Genomic DNA, 22,389 nt, shown 5'->3' on the forward strand with positions numbered 1-22,389 from the left:
AACCCTAAACCAATAGAATTTATAAAAAGAGGAAGAGACACCAGACACCTCTTTCTCTTTCCTTGCACACACAGAGATAAGGCCACGTGAGGACACAAGGAGAAGACAGTCTTCTGCAAGCCAGAAGAGGGCCTTTACCATAAACAGAATCTGCTGGAACCTTGATCTGAGACTTCTAGCTTCTGGAAATGTGAGGAAATAGATTTCTGTTATGTAAGCTACCAGTCTGTGGTGTTTTGTCACTGCAGCCCAAGCAGACTAATACGTTTACTTTTTCAGACATTCTTGTAGCTAGGAGTGAACAGTAAGTCTTGGTTATGGCTAATGATATACAAAGAAGCCTTTGGGTGGAAACTCTGAGAAAGTTTTTTTAAAAAGGTCAGACTCAAATGGCATGCTTCTTCAAGCTCCCTCCATTTTCCTAGTGGAACAGCAGTCCTTTCTTATGATCACAAAGGGAAAGGCATATGGATAATTCTCTCTGTGACAAAGGAAGCAGCAGGGAAAGATGGAAGTAGCCTGGGTGTCTGATGGTGTTGTTGGACTCCCATACTAGCACTGCAATGTGCTATATACCAATGGGTGGCACAGAGCTCGACTGCCTAGCTCAGATTTCTTACTGTGTGCTAAATAAATGTATATTTGTTTGAGCTACTGATACTTGGGTCCTGTGTTATTCACAAATTTCCATATGATATCATATTCCCAGATGATAAATCCAAGGAGAAAAGATGGAAAAACAAGAAGTTATAAAGTTGTGAAGCCACAGCATGAACTGAAGCATTCTTCTCCTTCAGAGAAAGAACGTGGAAGGTGAGTTAAGTTTTTTAAAACATTATTTGTTTTAAATAAAATATTAAGTAAAATGTTTTAAAATGTTAAACAATGATGAAAATAAATGGAAAAAAATATAAGCAAAATCTACATGATTTTTTAAGATAAAACTTAACACTTTAAAGAAATCTCTTTCTTTGATGCATATACAAAAGCCCAGGACCAGATGGCTTCACATTCTATCAAACATTTAGAGAAGAGCTAACACCTATCCTTCTCAAACTCTTCCAAAATATAGTAGAGGGAGGAACACTTCCAAACTCATTCTACGAGGCCACCACCACCCTGATACCAAAACCAGACAAAGATGTCACAAAGAAAGAAAACTACAGGCCAATATCACTGATGAACATAGATGCAAAAATCCTCAACAAAATACTAGCAAACAGAATCCAAAAGCACAATAAAAGGATCATACATGATGATCAAGGGGGTTTATCCCAGGAATGCAAGATTTCTTCAATATATGCAAATGAATCAATGTGATAAACCATATTAACATATTGAAGGATAAAAGCAATATGATGATCTGAATAGATGCAGAAAAAACTTTTGACAAAATTCAACACCCATTTATGATAAAAACCCTCCAGAAAGTAGGCATAGAGGGAACTTACCTCAACATAATAAAGGCCATATATGACAAACCCACAGCCAACATTATTCTCAATGTTGAAAAACTAAAACCATTTCCACTAAGATCAGGAACAAGACAAGGTTTTCCACTCTTACCACTATTATTCAACATAGTTTTGGAAGTTTTAGCCACAGCAATCAGAGAAGAAAAAGAAATAAAAGGAATCCAAATCGGAAATGAGGAAGTAAAGCTGTCACTGTTTACAGATGACATGATACTACACATAGAGAATCCTAAAGATGCCACCAGAAAACTACTAGAGCTAATCAATGAATTTGGTAAAGTTGCAGGATACAAAATTAATGCACGGAAATCTCTTGCATTCCTATACACTAATGATGAAAAATCTGAAAGAGAAATTAAGGAAACACTCCCATTTACCACTGGAACAAAAAGAAGAAAATGCCTAGGAATAAACCTACCTAAGAAGACAAAAGACATGTATGCAGAAAACTATAAGACACTGATGAAAGAAATTAAAAATGTTACAAACAGATGGAGAGACATACCACATTCTTGGATTGGAAGAATCAATATTGTGAAAATGACTATACTACCAAAGCAATCTATAGATTCAATGGAATCCCTATCAAACTACCAATGGTATTTTTCACAGAAGTAGAACAAAAAATTTCACAATTTGTATGGAAACACAAAAGACCCCAAATAGCCAAAGCAATCTTGAGAAAGAAAGATGGAGCTGGAGGAATCAGGCTCCTGGACTTCAGACTATACTACAAAGCTACAGTAATCAAGACAGTATGGTACTGGCACAAAAACAGAAATATTGATCAATGGAACAGGATAGAAAGCCCAGAGATAAACCCATGCACATATGGTTGGTCACCTTATCTTTCATAAACGAGGCAAGAGTATAAAATGGAGAAAAGACAGCCTCTTCAATCAGTGGTGCTGGGAAAACTGGACAGCTACATGTAAAAGAGTGAAATTAGAACACTTCCACCAGACACACAAATAAACTCAAAATGGATTAAAGACCCAAATGTAAGGCCAGACAATATAAAACTGTTAGAGGAAAACACAGGCAGAACATTCTATGACATAAATCACAGCAAGATCCTTTTTGACCCACCTCCTAGAGAAATGGAAATAAAAACAAAAATAAACAAATGGGACCTAATGAAACTTAAAAGCCTTTGCACAGCAAACGAAACCATAAAAAAAGATGAAAAGACAACCCTCAGAATGGGAGAAAATATTTGCAAATGAAGCAACTGACAAAGGATTAATCTCCAAAATGTACAAGCAGCTCATACAGCTCAATATCAAAAAAACAAACAACCCAATCCAAGAATGGGCAGAAGACCTAAATACATATTTCTCCAAAGAGGATATACAGATTGCCAACAAACACATGAATAGATGCTCAACATCACTAATCATTAGAGAACTGCAAATCAAAACCACAATGAGGTACCACCTCACACCAGTCAGAATGGCCCTTATCAAAAAATCAACAAACAATCATTGCTGGAGAGGGTGTGGAGAAAAGGGAGTGCTCTTGCACTGTTGGTGGGAATGTAAATTGATACAGCCACTAAGGAGAACAGTATGGAGGTTGCTTAAAAAACTAAAAATAGAATTACTATATGATCCAGCTATCCCACTACTGGGCATATACCCTGAGAAACACAAAAAGAGTCATGTACCACAGTGTTCACTGCAGCACTATTTACAATAGCCAGGACATGGATGCAACCTAAGTGTCCACTGACAGATGAATGGATAAAGAAGATGTGGCACATATGTACAATGGAATATTACTCAGCCATAAAAAGAAACAAAATTGAGTTATTGGTAGTGAGGTGGATGGACCTAGAGTATGTCATACAGAGTGAAGTAAGTCAGAAAGAGAAAAACAAATACTGTATGCTAACACATATATATGGAATCTGAAAAAAAAAGCAGCTGTGCATATGTTCCTGGAGCAGATTGCACACATCCAGGTTGGGTAAAAAGGACCCTGTTCTCCAAATACTGGAAAGTTGTATTCTAATTGGTGATGGCTGCTTCTGATCACAGAGGTGCAAAGAGGAGGTGCCATTGTTGTTGCACCTCCACCCATTGTTGCAAGCCACTTCCCCTACAGCTGAAGTGAACTTACAGGGGATTTAAAGTGCCAGTGCCCTTTTCTCCCTCCCTTTCATTTTTCTCTTTTTTCCCACGTTGGCAGCCAGACATTAAAAGACTGTGACATTCAAAACCAACTACATATATGGGGAAAATTAGAAAGTGCTCAGGCTCAAAAAAGAACTGAGAAGACCTTAAGTTTAAACCTCCAGCTGATCCTTGGTACTGAGACAACCCATAACAATAAAATAATAATAACAAAAAACCTCAGGTAAGGGGGAGAATCTGATTTCCAGAGATAACATTATTAGATTCAAATGTCCAGTTTTCAGCAAAAAAAATCACAAGACACACAAAGAAACAGGAAAATATTGCCCATTCAAAGGAAAAAACTAAATCAATAGAAACTGTCCCTGAGAAAGACCTGATTGCAGATCTGCTAGACAAAGTCTAACATATCATCTTAACAATGCTCAAAAACTAAGGAAGATGTGGAGAAAGTCAAGAAAATGATATAGGAAATCTAAAAAGAAACTAAAAATATTCTGGAGCTAAAAAGTGTAACTGAGGGACTTCCCTGGTGGTGCAGTGGTTAAGAATCCTCCTGCCAATGCAGGGGACACAGGTTTGATCCCTGGTCTAGTAAGATCCCACATGCCACGGAGCAACTAAGCCCATGTGCCACAATTACTGAGCCTGCGCTCTAGAGCCCATGACGCAACTACTGAAGCCCACATGCTTGGAGCCCATGCTCTGCAACAAGAGAAGCCACCGCAATGAGGCCTGCACACACTGCAACAAACAGTAGTCCCTGCTCGCCACAACTAGAGAAAGCCCATACGCAGCAACGAAGACCCAGCACCACCAAAAAAAAAGTATAACTGAAAAGAAAAATTCAGTAGAGGTATTCAAAGGCAGAATTGAGCTGCCAGAAGAAAGAATAGGGAAACCTGAAGAAGATAGGACAATAGGAATTATTGAGTCTGAAGAGCATAAAGAAAAAAGATGGAAGAAAAGTAAACAGAGCTAAGGGACCTGTGGCACACCATCAAGTGGACCAACATATATACTGTGGGAATCCCAGAAGGAGAAGACAGAAAGGGGCAGAGAGAATATTTAAAGAAAAGATGGCTGAAAATTTACCAAATTTGATGAAAGACATGAAAATAAACATCCAAGAAGCTCAACAAACTCCAAGATGAACTCAAGGAGACCCATTTATAATAAAATGTTCGAAAACCAAAGATAAAGAATCTTGAAAGCAGCAAGAGAAAAGTGATTTGTCACATACAAGAGATCCTCAATAAGACAATCAGATTTCTTATCAGAAACTCCGGAAGCCAGAAAGCAGTGCAGCTGATACATTCAAAGTGTTAAAAGAAAAAAACTTTCAACTGATAATCCTATATCTCACAAAACTATCCTTCAAGACTGAGGGAGAAATTAAGACATTCTCAGATAAACAAAAGCTGAAAAAGTTTATTACCACTAAACCTGCCCTGCAAGAAATGCTCAAGGGTGAAATGAAAGGACACTAGACAGTAACTCAAAACAATATGAAGGACTAATGAGAACACACTGTATAGCATGGGGAACTCTACTCAATGCTCTGTGACCTAAATGGGAAGGAAATCCAAGGAAGAGGGGAAATATGTATATGTGTGGCTGATTCACTTTGCTGTACAGCAGAAACTAACACAACATTGTAAAGCAACTATACTCCAATTAAAAAAAAAAATAAACAGAGATCTCAACAAAGGTAAATGTACAGAAGTAATTATGAAAGCTAGAATTATTTTAAAAACAGTCTCTATCTCCACTTTTTTTCTACATGATTTAAGAAACTAATGTATTTTTTAAAAAATTATTAGTCTAGGGGAATTCCCTGGTGGTTCAGTGGTTAAGACTCTGCACTTTTGCTGCTGAGGGCCCAGGTTCGATCCCTGGTCGGGGAACTAGGATCCCACAGGCCACATGGTGTGGCCAAAAAAAAAAAAAAAAAAAATATATATATATACACACACACACACAAAACAATAGAATTATTGTAATTTTGGTTAGTAACTCCACATATTGCTTTCCACAAAATTTAAGAAACTGATGCATTTAAAAGAATTATTATTTTATGTTTTGGGGCATAGAGTGTTTAAAAGATTCAATTTTGTGAATTGACAACTGAAACCAGGGGGACAGAGCCATAAAGGAGCAGAGTTTTTGTATGCTATTGAAATTAATCTGGTATAAGTTCAACTTAGAATGTTGCAACTATTGAATGTTAAATGTAATATCCATGGTAACCAGAAAGAAGATACCAATAGAATATACACAAAAGAAAATGAGAACGGAATTTAAAATTTTTACTACTAAAAAATCAACTAAACAGGACTGCAGGAAATTAGGGGGGAAAAAAACTATAACTCATAAAAACAAATAGCAAAATGGCAGAGGCAAGTCCCTTATTACCAGTAATTACTTTAAATGTAAATGGATTAAACTTTCCAGTTAAAAGACAAAGATTGGCAGACTGCATAAAAATACATGATCCAAAATATATGTTGCCTGCAAAGGACTCACTTTAGATCCCAAAACACAAATTGATTGAAAGTACAAGGATGGAAAGAGATATTCCATGCAAATAGTAATGAAAAGAGAGCAAGATTCGCTATATTAATATCAGATAAATAGACTTTAAACCGAAAAAGATTACAAGAGAGAAGGGAGATATCATATATTAATAAAAGGCACACTACAGTTCATAATAATTATGAACATTTAGGCACCTAATAACATACCAGCAAAATATATGAAGCAAAAACAGAATTGAAGGGAAAAATAGACAGCTCTACTATAATAGTTGGAGACTTGAATACCCCACTCTCAATAATGAATAGAACAATCAGACAGAAGATAAATTAGAAAACAGAGGACTTAAACAACACAATGAACCAATTACATCTAAGACATATACAGAACACTCTACCCAACAACTAGCATGCACATTCTTCTCAAGTGCACAAGGGCCATTTTACAAGACAGACTACACTTTAGACCTCGAATTAAGTCTCAATAGATTTAGAAAGATAAATGTCATACAAAGTTATCTTCTGTGACCACAAGAGGACAACGTTAGAAATCAATGAGAAGTAAAATTGGGAAATTTATAAATTGTGGAAATTAAACAACATACTCTTAAACAACCAATGAGTCAAAGAAGAAGTAACAAGGGAAATTAAACAACAGAGATAAATGAAAACAAAAACACAGCGTATCACAACTTGTGGGATGAAGTAAAAGCAGTATTAAGAGGAAAATGTATAGCTATAAAATGCTTACATTTAAAAAAAATCTGAAATCAACAACCTAAATTTACAACTTAAGGAACTAGAAAAAGGAACAAACTGAAACCAAAGCTAGCAGAAGAAAGGAAATAATACAGACTAGGGCAGAAATCAATGAAAAAGAGAACAGAAAAACAACAGAGAAAACTCAACGAAACCCAAAAGTTAGTTCTTTGAAAAGATCAACAAAATTGATACAACTTTAGCTAGATGAACTAAGAAAAAAAGACTCAAAATTACTAAAAACAGAAATGAAAGTGGGGACATTGCTACTGATTCTACAAAAATAGAAAGGATTATGAGAGTATTATGAACAACTATATGCCAACAAATTGAATAACCTAGATGAAATGGAAAAATTCCTAGAAACATAAAACCTACCAACATTAAATCATGAAGAAATAGAAAATCTGAATAGACCATAAAGGAGATAGAATCAGTAGTCAAAAATCTCTCAACAAAGAAAAGCTCTGGACCTGATGGCTTCAGTGTTGAACTCCACCAAACATTTGAAGAACTAATATTAATCCTTCCCAAGCTTTTCCAAAAATGAAAAGGATAGGGAATTTTTCCTAGCTCATTCTATGAGGTCAGCATTACCCTGACACCAAAGCCAGACAAACACACTATAAGAAAACTACAGATCCAATATTCCTTATGAACAATGACATAAAAATCCTCAACAAAATACTAGCAAACCAAATTCAGAAGCATATTAAAAGGTTATATGCCATGACTAAGTGCTATTTATTCCTGGAATCCAAGGATGGTTCAACATACAAAAATTGATTAATGTAATGTAACACATTAACAGAATGAAAGGGGAGAAAAACCCACATGATCATTTCAGTTGATACAGAAAAGGCATGTGACAAAACTCAACAGCCTTTCATTACAAAAACACTCAACAAATTAGGAATAGGAGGAAACCATCTCAACATAATAAGAACCATACCTGAAAAACTCACAGCAAACATCATACTCAAAGTTTCAAAATGGATTAAAGACCTAAATGTAAGACTGGAAACCATAAAACTCCTAGAAGAAAACATAGACACAACACTCTTTGACATAAATCATAGCAATATCTTTTTGGACCTGTCTCTTAAGGCAGAAAAAGAAACAAAAGCAAAAATAAACAAATGCCTAATTAAGAGTTTTTGCAGAGCAAAGGAAACCATCAACAAAACAAAAAAACAACCTACTGAATGGGAGAAAGTATTTGCAAATGATATGACCAATAAGGGGTTCATATCCAAAATATATAAACAGCTCAGACAACTCAACATCAAAAAAACAAACAACCCAATTAAAAAATGAGCAGAAGACCTGAGTAGATGTCTTTCCAAAGAGGACATAGAGATGGCTAACAGGCACATGAAAAGGTGCTCAGCATTGCTAATCATCAGAGAAATGCAAATCAAAACCACAACGAGGAACTTCCCTGGTGGTCCAGTGGGTAAGAATAATCCACACTCCCAACACAGGGGGCCCAGGTTCGATCCCTGGTTGGGGAACTAGATCCCACATGCATGCCACAACTACAAGTTCGCATGTTGCAACTAAGAAGGCTGCACACCACAAGTAAGAGCCCGTGTGCTGCAACTAAGAAGCCTGCATGCCGCAACTAATAGCCTGCATGCCGCAACTAAAGATCCCACATGCCACAACTAAACATGCTGCAACTAAGACCCAGCACAACCTAAATAAATATTAAAAAAAAAAAACCCACAATGAGGTATTACCAATATCACCTCACACCTGTTAGAATGGCTAACAGCAAAAAGACCATAAATAATAAGAGTTGGCAAGGATGTGGAGAAAAGGGAATCCTTGTACAATGTTGGTGGAAATATAAATTGGTGCAGCCACTGTGGAAAACAGTTATGGAGGTTCCTCAAAAAAACTCAAAATAGGGCTTCCCTGCTGGCGCAGTGGTTGAGAGTCTGCCTGCCGATGCAGGGGACAAAGGTTCGTGCCCCGGTCTGGGAAGATCCCACATGGCACGGAGCGGCTGGGCCCATGAGCCATGGCCGCTGAGCCTGCACGTCTGGAGCCTGTGCTCCACAATGGGAAAGGCCACAAGAGTGAGAGGCCCGCGTACCAAAAAAAACAAAAAAAACAACAAAAAAACTAGAAATAACTCACAGACATAGAAAACAAATTTATGGTTACCAAAGGGGAAAAAGGGTTGGGGAGGGATAAATTAGGAGTTTGGGATTAGCAGGTACAAACTACTATATATAAAATAGATAAACAACAAGGTTCTATGGTATAGCACAGGGAACTACATTCAATATACTGTAATAAACCATAATGGAAAATAATATATATGAATAACTGAATCACTTTGTTGTACACCAGAAGTTAACACAACATTGTAAATCAACTATACTTGAATAACATTTTTTAAACTAATTAATTAAAAAGGAAACTAAAAATAGAACTACCATATGATCCAGCAATTCCACTCCAGGGTATACATCTGAAGAAAACGAAAACACTAATTCGAAGATACATGCACCCCAATGTTCATAGCAGCATTATTTGCAATAGCCAAGATATAGAAGCAAAATAAGTGTCCATTAACAGATGAATAGATAAAGACTTGGAGAGAATTATGCTAAGTGAAATAAGTCAGACACAGAAAGACAAAATACTGTATATTACTTACATGTAGAATCTAAAATGTAAAGCCAACTAGTGAATATAACAAAAAAGAAACAGACTCACAGATACAGAGAACAAAACTGGTTACCAGTGGTGAGAGGGAAGAGGGGAGGGACAGGATAGGGTAGGGGATTAAGAGGTACAAACTATTATGTATCAAATAAATAAGTTACAATATATATTATATAGCACAAGGAATACAGCCAATATTTTATAATAACTATAAATGGAGTATAACCTTCAAAAATTGTGAATCACTGTGCTGTGCACCTGAAACTTATATAATATTGTAAGCCAATATACCTCAATTAAAAAAAATGTGAAAGCCTTTCCTCTAAGATCAGGTATAAGGCAAGGATGTCAACCTTCCTCACTTTTGTTCAACTTAGTACTGGTAGTTCTAACTAGAGCAATTAGACAAGAAAGAGAAATAAAAGGCATCTAATATGGAAAAGAAGAAGTAAAATTATCATCATTTACAGATATGATCTTTGATAGAGAAAACCCTAGTCTACAAAAAATTGTGACACTAAAATGTTAATTCAGCAAAGTAACAGAATATAAAGTCAACATACAAAAATCAGTTATATTTGTATCACTAATAATCACCAATAATAAACAATCTGAAAAGGAAATTACAAAAACAATTCCATTTACAATAACATCAAAAAGTATAAAATACTTAGGAATGAACTTATCTAAGGAGTTGAAACACTTGTACAATGAAAATTACAAATCATTGCTGAGAGAAATTAAAGAAGACATTAAAAAATGGAAATATCCCATGCTCATTTATTGGAAGACTTAGTATTGTCAGTACTACCCCACAGATGTCAAGACTACCCAAAGTGATCTACAGATTCCTAACAAATGTAATGCATTTCTTATCAAAATCCTGATATTTTTTCCAGGAATAGAAAAAAAACCCAAAACCCATCCTAAAACCAGGGACTCTGAATAACCAAAACAATCTTGAAAAGGAAGAACAAAGCTGAAAGACTCACTTCCTGATTTCAAAACATACTACAAAGCTCTAAATAGTGTGGTACTGGAATAAAAACAGATATATAGACCAATAGAATAGAGAGAGCCCAGAAATAAATCTTCACATGGTGAAATTATTTTTGACAAGGGTGCCACAACCATGCAACAGAGAAAGGACAGTCTTCAACAAGTGGTGCTGGGAAAACTGGATATTCACATGCAAAAGAAAATGAAGTTAAACTCTATCCAATACCATATACAATGAATCAAAGACTTAAATGTAGGACCTAAAACCATAAAACTCAGGAAAAAACACAGAATAAAAGCTACACAACACTGAATTTGGCAATAATTTCCTGGATATGACATGAAAGACACAGGCAACAAAAGAAAAAAATAGGCAAACTGGACTTCGTGAAAATTTAAACATTCTCTGCACTGAAAGACACCATCCAGAGTAAAAAGGCAACCCACAGAATGGGAGAAAATATTTGCCAATCATATATGTGATAAGGGATTAATATCTAGACTATATAGAGAATCCCTAAAACTCAAAAAGCAATTTGATTAAAAAATGGGCAAACACTTGAATAGATATTTCTCCAAAGATACACAAATGACAGATAAGCAAATGAAAAGATGCTAAGCATCAATAATCATTAGGGAAATGTAAATCAAAACCACAAAGTCAATTAATGTAAATTATTGCAGTATTGTAAGATAGAAAATTCATATAATCATTAATGAAAGCACTCTATAAAATTTAACATACATGCAGGATAAAAAGAAGGAAAAAGTATTGTACACTTACAATTTTGTTAAAGGGTAGATATCATGTTAAATGTATTTTCCACAATAAACATTTTAAAAAGAAAAAAAAAACAACACAATGAGATACCACCTCACACCCATTAGGATGGCTACTATCAAAAAAACAAAACAACAGATGTTGCTGAGGATGTGGAGAATCTGGAACTGTTGCATGCTGTTGGTGAGAATGTAAAATGGTAGGGTTGCTGTGAAAAACAATATGGTGGTTCCTCAAAAAATCAAAGACAGATTTACCATATGACCCAGCAATTCCACTTCTGAGGATATACACTCAAAAGAATTGAAATCAGGGTCTCCAAGAGATATACGTACACCCATGTTCAGAACTTTATTTACAATAGCTAAAACATGGAAGCAACCCAAGTGTCTGTTGATGGCTGAATGGATAAGCAAAATGTGAGATATATATATACGCAATGGAATGTTCTTTAGCCTTTAAGGAAAGAAATTTTAACATATACTACAACATGGATAAACCTTGAGGACATTATGCTAAGTGAAATAGCCAGTTATAAAAAGACAAATACTGTGTGATTCCACTTAAATGAGGTACTTAAATCATAGACACAAAAAGTAGAATTGTGGGGGCTTCCCTGGTGGCGCAGTGGTTGAGAGTCCGCCTGCTGATGGGTTCGTGCCCCGGTCCGGGAAGATCCCATGTGCCGCGGAGTGGCTGGGCCCGTGAGCCATGGCCACTGAGCCTGCACGTCCGGAGCCTCTGCTCCGCAGTGGGAGAGGCCACAACAGTGAGAGAGGGCTGCGTACCGCAAAAAAAAAAAAAAAAAAAAAAAGTAGAATTGTGATTGCCAGGGGTTGGTGGCAGGGTGGGGGAGATGAGAGGATTGTGGGAGTTATGAGCATAGGGTTTTAGTTTAACAAGATGAAGAGTTATGAAGATGGATGGTGACATTAAATATTGACCTGTACACTTAAAAATGGTTAATATAGAAAATTTATATGTATTTCACACAATAAAAATTTTTTTTTAAACCCATCAAGAGGTATTGAAACCTCAAATACTAACCTCTGGAAAAAGAACAGTAGAGATCCATAACCAAATTTTTGAAAATTTCCTTGCAATAGCCTGTCTTCAACAAGTCTATACAATTTCTTCACCTTCTTTTCTCTAGGCAAAGTTATAAGATCCCCAAACCCCAGGGTATGTATTTTCCAGGTTTCTTCCTCTTTCTAACCTACTTTTGTAATATATAATAAATATATAAAAATATATTTATATAGGTAAATATATATATTTACCTATATAAATGCTGGTAGTTTTTAAATACACAAACCCACTCATGGAAATATACCTCATGAAGTGCAAAAGAGATGCAAAAGGATGTTCACTGTGGCATAATTTATAGTAATGAAAAAGCTACATGAAGAAATATTTCATAAATTATGATTTGTCAACTCAGTGGAATGTTATGCACAAAGCCTGAAGGACAGCAGGAAACAGCTATTACAAGGAACCATCATTATGGGTGATAATTTAAAAATCCTTGAATGCCATAACAAACTGTTTTTAACAATGGAATCTATAGAAAAAGGAACCCTCTAGAGTTGAAACAAGGTAAAAAGACTGCAGCAGAAAGTACCTTTTCATTTCTTTAGCTGTCTGAAGGAAATTATGAAGAGGAGAAAAGGAAATGCCCTTATTGACCTTCCCTCCAGCCTTTCCTGCTGCTAATTCCTTGACACTCAACACTAGCCAACACTTTAAAAGGGAGCCTATACAGAAGTGGATTCAGCACTCAGGTTTCCTCTAAGAGGAGGTGGGAAGGTTACGTATGAAAAGATCTCAAGCTGAAGCCAAGAAAAGATCCACCTGGTAAAAAAAAAAACAAACAAACCCTCACGTCTCTTAAAAAAAAAAATGACCTGAAAAATTATTCCCAATCCAAAAGTTAAAAACTGATAAGACAGAAAAGATGGGACTTCCCAACCAGATATTCAGGTAGGTATATGAGAATCTTGTTACTGACTATCTAAAGCAAAGATAGCAACAATGTATTGAGGAATTTATAACACATCTAGAAGTATGACAGAGTATGAACAATGTGAGGAATAAGGTTCTAACGCCATACATGAAGCAGTAAAATACTATTGAAGGTAAACTATAATAAGTCAAATATGTATATTGTAATCCCTAGGGGAATCATGTAAAAAACTTTTTAAATGAGGTATAGCTAACAAGCCAATAGACAAATAAAATGGAATCATAATAAAAACAATCCAAAAGACAGAAAAATAGATAAAGGGCTTCCTGGTGGCGCAGCGGTTGAGTGTCCACCTGCCGATGCAGGGGACATGGGTTCGTGCCCCAGTCCAGGAAGATCCCACATGCCGCAGAGCGGCTGGACCCGTGAGCCATGGCCGCTAAGCCTGCGCGTCCGGAGCCTGTGCTCCGCAACGGGAGAGGCCACAACAGTGAGAGGCCCGCGTACCGCAAAAAAAAAAAACAAAAAGAAGAAATGGGACTAATAAAAAACAAGAAAGATGGATTCAAGAACTGTGAAGTATCTGAAATTTTACCCTACTTGCAAGCTAACAGGTTGGCCTGTCACAGTTTCATGGATGCTGGCAGAAGACATGAGGCATTTGAGTTACAGAAGGGCAGCTTATTATTCCTATCAATGGAAATACCCAGAGTATCAGTTTTTGTTTTTTCTACTGGTTCCCCAAATCTCAATTAGCACAGAGCAATGCAACTAGGGCCACATGACACTGACATATAGTGCTTTGTCAGGTTCAGAAAAACCGTGAACTTGGAGAACTAAATTTTTTATGTGGGCAGTAAGCATGCCTGCTCCTTGCTCTAGAAAGATACTATCTTCCAAGGCTGTTTGCTAAATAAACATCCTTGAAAAAAGACAGTCAGAAACAAAGGGCAGTCAGTACCTTGCTTGCAAGACACACAGAAATGCAAAAGACTTATGAAGCTCTGTCTCCCACTAGATGGCAGATTTATTTTTAAGTTTTTTGTTCTTTTTTGATTTTTAAATTTTTTATTTTATTTTTTTGGCCGTGCCATGAGGCATGCAGGATCTTAGTTCCCCGACCAGGGACTGATTCCATGTCCCCTGCATTGGGAGTGTGGAGTCTTAACCACTGGACCGCCAGCGAAGTCCCTAGAACACACATACTTTATAAGTGCATGTGGAATAGTCACCAAGACAGATCATGTGGGCTATCAAACAAACTTAACAAACTTAAAATAACTAAAATCATATAAAGTGTATTATCTGTACACACAGAAATACACTAGAAATCAATAACAGAAAAATAACTGGAAAATCCCCAAATATTTGGAAATTGAACAACACACTTCTAAGTAACTCATGTATCAAAGAGGAATTTAAAAAGGAAACTGAAAAGATTTTGAGCTTAATAAAAATGCAATATATCAAAATTTCTGAGACATGATGAAATGCTTATATTAAAAATGTAACCGGGCTTCCCTGGTGGCTCAGTGGTTGAGAGTCCGCCTGCCAATGCAGGGGACATGCCCGAGTCTGGGAAGATCCCACATGCTGCAGAGCAGCTGGGCCCGTAAGCCATGGCCGCTGAGCCCGCGTGTCTGGAGCCTGTGCTCCGCAACGGGAGAGGCCACAACAGTGAGAGGCCCGCGTACCGCAAAAAAAAAAAAAAAAAAAAAAGTAACCAATATTTTTATATCAATAATCTAAACTTCCACCTTAAAAAACTAGAAAATATCAAATTAAACCCAAAAGCAAGCAGACAAAAGAAAATAAAAAGCAGAAATTGATGAAATTGAAAATAGTAAAACATTACAGATTAATGAAATGAAAACCTGTTTCTTTAAGAAGTTCAATAAAAATGATAAATTTCTGACCAAGGAAAAAACTTTGACACAAATTACCAATATTAGGAATTAAAGAAAAGGTATCTCTATTGATCATACCAATATTAGGAATTAAAGAAAAGGTATCTCTACTGATCATACAGGCATTAAAATAAAATAAGAAACATTAGGAACAACTTTATGCCAGTTTGATAGTTCACATAAAATGGACAAATTCCTTTATAAAGTTTCCTCTCAAAACTCACTCAATAAATGTAGATAACCTGAATAGTCCTAGATCTATTAAAGTAATTGAATTAGTAGTAAAAAACCTTCTATCACAAAAACAAGCTGTAGAGATAGGTGAACTTAGGGGACAATGAGTTATTGGTTTTGAATACAGAGGCGTCCTAGGAGTCCTGGGGGATAAGGCGAAGTCCTGAGAGATAGATAGACTGTAGAAAGCATTGAAAGTCAGGCTAAGGACTTCAACTTCCATTACACAGATGATGTCTTTCTTTTTCATGGTGTGCCCCAGACCACCCTCCGCATTTATGCCAGTGAATCTTTTTTTCTTTTTTTTTTTTATTGGAGTATAGTTGATTTACAATGCTGTTAGTTTCTGCTGTACAGCAAAGTATGTCAGTTATACATATATCAGTACATATATCCACTCTTTTTTAGATTCTATTCCCATATAGGTCATTACAGAGCATTGAATAGAGTTCCCTACGCTATACAGTAGGTTCTTATTAGTTATCTATTTTATACATAGTAGTGTGTATATGTCAATCCCAATCTCCGAATTTATCCCTCCCTCCCCTTTCCCCTTGGAAACCGTAAGTTTGTTTTCTACATCTGTGACTCAGTTTGTTTTGTAAATAGGTTCATTTGTAGAATTTTTTTAGATGCCACATATAAGCAGTATCATATGTTATAGGATATCACTGTCATATTGTCATTGTCATATTGTCTTTGTCTGACTTACTTCACTCAATATGACAATCTCTAGGTCCATCCATGTCACTGCAAATGGCATTATTTTGTTCTTTTTTATTATGCCAGTTAATCTTTAGTATTTATATAGTGCCTTGTACTATTTTCTCTGTTGATTATATGTGTAAGAGTGCCCTAAGCAAGTCTGTAAATTCCTTAGGATAGGTCACATGATAAAGATTTCCAAGGGGGCAAAGTTACAGAAAACTTCCAACTCAGGTGGCTTCATAGGCAAAAATATACCAAACATTTAAGGACGTAATGATATGAATCCCATACAACTCTTCCAGAAAATAAAAGATGAGGAAACACTTCCCAACTTTTTGAAACTATTACCCTGATACTAAAACCAGATAAAAACACCACAAAAAACTACAGATCAACATCCCTCATAAGCACAGACACAAAAAACCTTAAACAAATAAGCAAACTGAATTTAACAATATATAAAATAGATAATACACCATGACTAAGTGGTGTTTATCTCGGAAATGCAAGGTTAGTTCAACATTGAAAACCAGTTAATGCAGGAACTTCCCTGGTGGTCCAGCGGTTAAAAATCTGCCTTCCAGTGCAGGGGACTCAGGTTCAATCCTTGGTCGGGGAACTAAGATCCCACATGCAGCGGGGCAACTAAGCCCACACGCTGCAACTACTGAGCCTGCGCATCACAACTAGAGAGAAGCCTGTGCACCGCAACAAAGAGCCTGAGCACTTCAACGAAAGATCCCGCATGCCACAAATAAGACCTGACACAGCCGAAAATAAATAAATAAGTATTTTTTAAAAAAGAGAAAACCAGTTAATGCAATTTGCCTTATCAGACAATAACAGAAAAACCATGTGATCATCCCAATAGGTGCAGAAAAAAGTGGTGACAAAATTCAACACATATTCATGATAAAAAACGCTAAGCAAATTAGATTTGGAGGGAACTTAACCAACTAAAGGGACATGTACCAAAAACCTACAACTGTATCGTACTTGATAGTATGTTTTTTCATTAATGGTATACTTTCTTGCTAAGATCAGGAACAAGACAAAGATGTCTACTCCTACCACTCATACTAGAATGGCCCTAGCCATTGAAAAAAGGCAAGAAAAAGAAATAAAAGGCTTAGTCTGGAAACGAAGGAATAAAACCTTTTCTTTGAATTTTTATTTCTTGCATTTTTATTTGCAGGCAAAATGATCATGTATGTAGAAAATCCCAAGCAATCCACAAAAAAGAGACTAGTATTAATAATTGAGTTTAGAAGGGTCACAGGATACAAGGTCAACTTATAAAACTCAGCTGTACTTTATAATAGCATCAAAAAACATGAAATATTTAGGAAAGGATAAATCTAACAAAATGTGTGCAAGAATTTTATGCTGAAAACTGCAGAACACTGATGAGAGAAATAAAAGAAAACCTAAGTAAGTGGAGAGATATCACGTTCATCAATGGAAGATGATAGTAAGATGTCAATTCTCCCCAAAACTATTTACATCATCAAGTAATCTCAATCAAAATCCCAGCAGATTTTTTTGTAGAAATCGACACGCTGATTCTGAAATCTATATGGAAAAGCTAAGGCCCTGGAACAAACTACTTTAAAAGAACAAAGCTGGCTGATTCCCACCACCTGATTTCAAAGCTTATTATAAAGCTGTAATAGTGAAGTCAATGTGGTATTGGTTAAAATACAGACCTACAGAGCAATGGAACAAAAGAGCCCCGAAAAAGTGACCCACACATACGGTCAACTGATTTTCAACAAAGGTGCTAATCAATGGAAAATGACAGTCTTTTGAACAAATGGTCCTGGAATATTGGTCATCCATCTGCCAAAAAAATGAACTCAATCTATACCTCACACTGTATTATAAAATTAACACAAAATGCATCATAGATCTAAAGGTGCACCTAAGATCTCTAGAAAAAAGCACCAGAAAAATCTTTGTCACCGTTGGTTTGGCAGAGAATCCTTATGACACAAAAAGCATAAACCATAAAAAAAATTTTTTTGATAAAGGAAAACCTTGAAAATTGAAAAAATGAAAAATTTGTGTTAAGACATTGCAGAGAAATGAAAAGATAGCCACAGACTGGGAAGAAATATTTGTAAAACCCCTCTCTAATAAGGAATTTTTTGTGCAGAATATATAAAGAACTCTCCAACACTAAAAGAGGAAAACAGCCCAAGTTTTAAAACAGCAAAAGGTTTGAAGAGACACTTCATCATAGATACAGAAGGCAAATAAGCACATGAAAAGACAGTCGGCCCTCCTCTGCATCTGAGGGTTCCACATCTGCAGAACAAAAATTTTCAGAAAAATAAAATTACATAAGTTCCAAAGTGCAAAACTTGAATTTGCCCCCACACCAGAAACTATTTGCATAGCATTTACATTGTATTTACAACTATTTACATTGTATTAGGTATTATAAGTAATCTAGAGATGACAAAGTATATGGGGAGGATGTGCATAGGTTCTATGCAAATACTACGCCACTTAATATGAGGGACTTAAGCATCTGCAGATTTTGGTATCCTGTGGGAGGAGGTGGGGGGCAGCCACCCAGAAACCAATCCCTCAAGGATACCAAAGAATGACTGTAGTACTCACAATTATTCAATATTAGGAAAATGCTAATTAAAACAATGAGATACCATTATATACCTGTTAGAATGGAGAAAATAAAATCTGACAATACCAATTGCTGGTGAGGATGCAGAGCAACTGGAACTCACATACATTGCTAATGGGAATGCAAAATGGTATAGCCACTTTCAAAAGTCTCACAGTCTCTTGTTAAACATACACTTATCATTTGACTGTCACACCACTCCCTTGCCAAAAACTGGAAACCCAAATGTCCATTAACTAGGTAATGGATGAACAAATTGTAGTATATCCATACAATGGAATACTTAGCAATAAAAAGGGAAAAAACCACTGATACAAGAAACATGTATGAATCTCAAAAGCATTACATGAAGGAAGTCAGACACAAAAGGCCATACATTGTATGATTCCACTTATATGACATTCTGGAAAAGGCAAAACTGTAAAGTCAGAAATCAGATCAGTAGTTGCCAAGGAGCTAGGGTGAATGAAGTGGATTGGCTGTGAAGAGCCTGAGGAAACCATTTTGGATCATGGAAATATCAATGTTATGTTTTGACTGTGGCAGAGGTTACATGACTATACATTTGTCAAATGTCATCAAAGTGCACACGTGTGAAGTGTGACTTTCAGTATCTGTAAATTATGCCTCAGTAAACTGAACCATGAAAAACAAAACAGATTCCCGAAGTTGTGATCTGTCTCGTTCTATGGGGAACAAGTTTACCTTTTCCCCACACATTCCTAAATAAATCTTTTAAACGACAGATCTATCCTCATTTGTAACGAGACAAATAATACTTCTTGAGCATTCCCGAGGCCTGATAGGTACTTTACATGTATTATCTCATGAAATTATTCCACCAGCCCTATGAAACTGAGGTTAAGAGGTTTGGATAATTCTAAAGTTGCTGTTTAAACCCGAGTATGTGGACTACCAAGGTCATTTTTCCCTCTGTACCTCGCTGCTTTCCCAATTCCCCAAAGACAAGGACTAAACTTTTTTTTTTTTAGTAAGTTTATTTATTTATTTATGGCTGAGTTGGGTCTTCGTTGCTGCGAGCAGGCTTCTCACTGTGGTGGCTTCTCTCGTTACGGAGCACGGGCTCTAGAGCACAGGCTCAGTAGTTGGGGCGCACGGGCTTAGTTGCTCTGTGGCATGTGGGATCTTCCTGGACCAGGGCTGGAACTCATGTCCCCTGCATTGGTAGGCGGATTCTTAACCACTGTGCCACCAGGGAAGCCCAGGGACTAAATTTTATATTCTTCACTATGTCTAACATATAACATGCAAATAAAAACTGGCACTGGTGAAAAACAACTTCCCAGAGTACCTTATCAAGTGTAGGATCTAAAGAAAGATGCTTTTCTGGGGAAAATCCTCCCTTTCCCACTCTACTCCTACCATCTCTGGTTTAGTATCAGCCCATCAAAAGGAGGCACTCATTTATTTATTCTCCCTAGTTCCTCTCTGCAATTTCCCAGCCCTGCAAAACATCACAAACTCAGGTGGCTCTGGGGATGAGGCTAATCTGTTAATACTCCAGAGACAGCAATTTCTATGGACATAGAATGATGATCCAAGATCATCTTTCTCAGGAATTATTTTCCTAACTAAGGAAGTTTACTGTTTTATTGAATAAAATCAGTCACATCACTTCATTCGTATTCCCTCCTACAGTCCAAGATTATCACTTCAATTGCCAACTTTCTTAACTATGGCATTTAACGAATCTTCATTAAACAACTAATCCCATCCCAAGTTTAAGAGGTACTGAAGACAAGTGGCCCCATTCTGACACTGTTCTCAGTTACAATGCTTTAATTGTAATCCAACCAGGAATTTTCTGCTATCACATAACAAGTTAGGTGGTAGGGAAGTTCCAGAGTTAATTCAGTGGTTCCAAAGTCATCAAAGGCCAAATTTTTTCCATTTTTCTATTCTGGCATCCTTAGGATGTTGGCAATTATTATTTCATAGTATCCTCACAATAAGCCTGTGAGTTTCATTAAAGCTGCTGCCTAACGGTTGCCTAGTATGAAGAAAACAATTTTCTCACATGTACTTTGGAAGGCAATTTAGAAGTACCTATATAATTTTTTTTAATGTGTATATCCTTTGATCTAGCAATTCCACTTCTAAGAATTCATCTCAGAAAATGTTAAGTGGACAAAGACAGGCATGAAGACGTTCATTACAAAATTTTTTTTAATGGTAAAAAATGAGAAACAGCCTAAAATACCCATCAATAGGGTGTGATTACTTAAATTGAGAGACTCAATTTTTGTTATACTTGTGCAAGTTTTGTTATAACTTGTGCAAGTTTTGTTATAACAGCAGAACTGCAAAGAGTATGTGTGTAGAAATAAATAAAAATACCTATGACACTAAAAAGGCAGCAGGGGATTCCTGGCGGTCCAGTGGTTAGGACTCTGCACTTTCTCTGCCAAGGGCCTGGGTTCCATCCCTGGTTGGGGAACTAAGATCCCACAAGTTGCAGCAAGGCCAAAAAAAAAAAGGCAACAAAAGCAAAAACAGATAAACTGGATTACATCATAATTAAAAAATTCCGTGTATCAAAAGACAATGAACAGAATGAAAAGGCAACCATAGAATGGGAGAAAATATTTGCAAATCATTTATTTAAGCCAGAATATGTAAAGAATTCCCTCAAATTAACAACAACAAAAAAAACTGTTTAAAAATAGGCAGAGGACTTGAATAGACATTTCTCCAAAGAAGACAAGCTAATGACCAATAACATATGAAAAGATGCTCAACATCACTAATCATTATGGAAATACAAATCAAAACCACAACCTCACAACCATCAGGATGACTGCTATCAAAAACAGAAGTTTTACCTCTCCGAAGAATCGACAAGACGGCAGAAATGGAGCAGAAGCAGCAGACCTTCGGCAATTTCACCTACAGCAGCGTAGGCCTTGTAGGACGTGTCCTACAAGCAGCTGGTACAGCTGTACAGCACCCAGCTACTGCTGAACCAGGACTGCCAAGGAAGCACACCCTGCTAAAGCGCCAGTGCAAGGCCAAGAAGGAGGCACTGCCCAAGGAGCCACCTGAGGTGGCAAAGATGCACCTGGAGGACATCATCATCCTGCCTGAGATGATGGGCAGCATGGTGGGCGTCTACAAGGTCAAGGCCTTCAACCAGGTGGAATCAAGCCTGAGTTCTCAATCACCTACACAGCCAGGTTGGCATCGGGGCCACTCCTCTGGCTTCACCCCCTTCAAGTAGCCTGCTCGGCCAATAAAGTCACAGACTTCTCTTAAAAAAAAAAAAGAAGTTGTTTTGCCAAGGATGTGAAGAAACTGCAACCTTTATGCACTGTTGATGAGAAAGTAAAATGGTGAAGCCGCTGTGGAAAACAGTATGATGGTTACTCAAAAATCTTCAGAGAACATACTCAAAAGAACTGAAAGCAGGGTCTCGAAGATTCACAGCAGCATTATTTACAAAAGTCAAAATAGTGGAAGCAACCCAAATGTCTATCGACAGTTAAATGTATAAACAAAATGTGGTATATATACATGCAATGTTATTCAGCCTTAGAAAGGAAGGAAATCC

The 22,389-nt window shown here is 36.7% G+C and overlaps 1 protein-coding gene, 1 non-coding gene and 1 pseudogene across 3 annotated transcripts in view; 2 read left to right on the forward strand and 1 right to left on the reverse strand.

The window, feature by feature from the left end:
• Positions 1 to 22,389, reverse strand: part of SNRPE (small nuclear ribonucleoprotein polypeptide E) — a 61,712-nt gene that overhangs the window by 30,827 nt on the left and 8,496 nt on the right. Inside the window, exon 6 of one of the 2 annotated variants that reach the window (XR_010941332.1) lies at positions 21,106 to 22,149. The exons of the other annotated variant lie outside the window; for it this stretch is intronic. The gene's annotated coding sequence lies outside the window, so the exon portion shown is untranslated. Of the gene's footprint in view, positions 1 to 21,105; positions 22,150 to 22,389 lie in introns of those variants that run through there. 2 annotated transcript variants of the gene reach the window in all.
• Positions 710 to 22,059, forward strand: LOC137219315 (small ribosomal subunit protein uS19-like; annotated as a pseudogene).
• TRNAK-UUU (transfer RNA lysine (anticodon UUU)) lies at positions 5,445 to 5,517 on the forward strand. The gene has a single exon. It is a non-coding gene; the product is annotated as a tRNA-Lys (tRNA).

Source organism: Pseudorca crassidens, chromosome 2 (genome assembly GCF_039906515.1).
Source record: "Pseudorca crassidens isolate mPseCra1 chromosome 2, mPseCra1.hap1, whole genome shotgun sequence".
Lineage (NCBI taxonomy): Eukaryota > Metazoa > Chordata > Mammalia > Artiodactyla > Delphinidae > Pseudorca > Pseudorca crassidens.